This window comes from Crinia signifera, chromosome 7 (assembly GCF_055691185.1).
Source record: "Crinia signifera chromosome 7, ASM5569118v1, whole genome shotgun sequence".
NCBI lineage: Eukaryota > Metazoa > Chordata > Amphibia > Anura > Myobatrachidae > Crinia > Crinia signifera.
In genome coordinates this window covers 19,550,271-19,552,716 of record NC_139223.1, presented here as the reverse complement: position 1 = coordinate 19,552,716, position 2,446 = coordinate 19,550,271, and positions in this window count along the sequence as shown.

Sequence of the window (2,446 nt, the reverse complement as noted above, 5' to 3'; positions counted from 1 at the left end):
GAGGGAGGGTTATATAAGGCTGCCCAGTCACCCCCTCCTCTTACATTGGGGAGCAGCCAAAAGTCATTGTGACAGAGTAGATCGTAAAATCAGAAAAAAATGGTAAATAACTGCTCAGAAGGATATGCAATGGTGTTTATTATTAGCTATTCCTGTTTCTTCTATTATACGGTATTAGGTATCTAATTTGTTATACTTTATACTAAAGTATTGCAGGATTTACTAAAAGATTTGTACCCTTTAATTTAAATCTTAAATGCATTATATCAGTGAGCTATAATACTGATCGGTACTCTTTACCTAGAACGGCGCCCATCGCGACCATCGCGACCATCGAATGCACTAAAAATCGGGTGCAATGCGATGGCCGCGATTTCCCATAGGGACCAATGTTAAAAATCAGATTGGACGCGATTTTAGTGTTCAATGCCTCAATGCCCGCGATTTTTACATAGGAAACAATGTTAAATGGGCCACAGAGCCCAAATAGTCACCGTGAAGTCTGAAATGGCCCCCATAATTGTTAACGCCACCCCACGATGAACGTCAACCCGAAGCGTGGCGAGCGCAGCGAGCCTGCGAGGGGCGGCGGTACGCGTCCTCCGACCTTTTCATACCCCCACTATCCACGTCGGCGTGGAGTTGAGAATAGAATAGTGTGGCGAGCGCAGCGAGCCACCGAGCCCGAAGCGTGGCGAGCGCAGCGAGCCTGCGAGGGGTCGGCGGTACGCGTCCTCCGACCTTTTCATACCCCCACTATCCACGTCGGCGTGGAGTTGAGAATAGAATAGTGTGGCGAGCGCAGCGAGCCACCAAGCCCGAAGCGTGTCGAGCGCAGCGCGCCCCGCGAGGGGACGCCGATACCTTCACAGATATACGCGTCCCCTCGCGGGCTTCACAGGTGTCCGTGGCGACGGGTATGAAAAGGTCGGAGGACGCGTACCGCTGCGCTCGCCACGCTTCGGGTTGACGTTGATCATGGGGTGGCGTTAACAATTGTGGGGGCCATTTCAGAGTTCAAGGGCACTATTAGGGCTCTGTGGCCCATTTAACATTGTTTCCTATGGCCAAATCGCGGGCATTGAGGCATTTAACAGTAAAATCGCGTCCAATCACCGTTTTAACATTGATCCCTATGGGAAAATCGCGGGCATCGCGGGCATCGCGTCGCACCCGTTTTTTATGTACCCGCGATGCCCGCGATTTTTTACACCCGACGCCCGCGATTCCAATCGCGGGCGCCGTTCTAGGTAAAGAGTACCTACTGATCTATAATTCTAAAACATGCCTGGTACTTGTTCCACTTTCCTGCATCAATCAGTGGTGACAGTATCCATGTTAGCTGGTATTGAGTCACTGAGGTTAGAATTATATATGTCCAATGCATAGTTAATTACCCTACCCGGAATCCTGCAGGATGCTCCCGTTTCAGTCATAAATCTCCTGCTGTCCAGCATAGTACTCCTAATATCCCGGATTCTTCAGATTCTGCCAGGGGTTCCACTAAGGCCTTGATGGCTAACCTTGACACTCTAGATGTTGTTGATCTATACATCCCAGCATGCTCTGCTAAATTTTTACTATTTGACCATGCTAAAACTGAAGCAGGGCATGCTGGGATGTATAGTTTAACAACAGCTGGAGTGTCAAGGTTAGCCATCACTGCACTAAGGAGATATGCAAGGACAGTGATTTGCTGTAATCACTGTGATTTGTTGTAGCTGCTCAGGAGTCCTTGCTGATGATTCTCAGTATGCCCACTTGGAAGAACACTTCACAGTAGAGAGAGACAGAAACATATGATCACACAGGGTCTTTTGTGCTGGTGTGCACCAACCCATAGCATGCTGCTGCTGCTTCTGCTGCTTGTGAGTGACTGGTGTCCATTCTGATTTGGCTAATGTTATTTGATATGGAAAACAGCACATCCATATAATATAAGGCCCGTACCACAGAGGTTATGTTGTGCCTGAAAGTAAGTAAGGGGATGAGCTAAAGGTTTTGTGCATGGCAGTGGGGTAGTGCTGCAGCTTCACCTATCTGCCAATGTGACAATGATTAATGGTGCTGAGCATCGGGAGCTGAGGCACACTGACTGTGCATGTGTGCAGTGCATTACTGCGAGTGGGTTAGTGCTGCAGCTTCACCTATCTGCCAATGTGACAATGATTAATGTGATTTAATGCATGTATAATTTGGCATATCAATTCCAAATCGTAAGAAGCCTCCAAGGGAGCTGCCGGGGGCTCTCAAGGGCCAGTGTATGGGCCCTTTAGGATAAGTGGCCCACTGAGATGGAATCAGCGGCCTAAGGCCTGGGTGGCAGGTTTTATATATATATATCGATATAGATTATTCCTCTGGCAGCACTCCATGCTGAAAGCCAATATCTTGGATGAAAAAAATGAATGGTTGCCCTCCTGTTTTTTTTTATACCAAATATTTT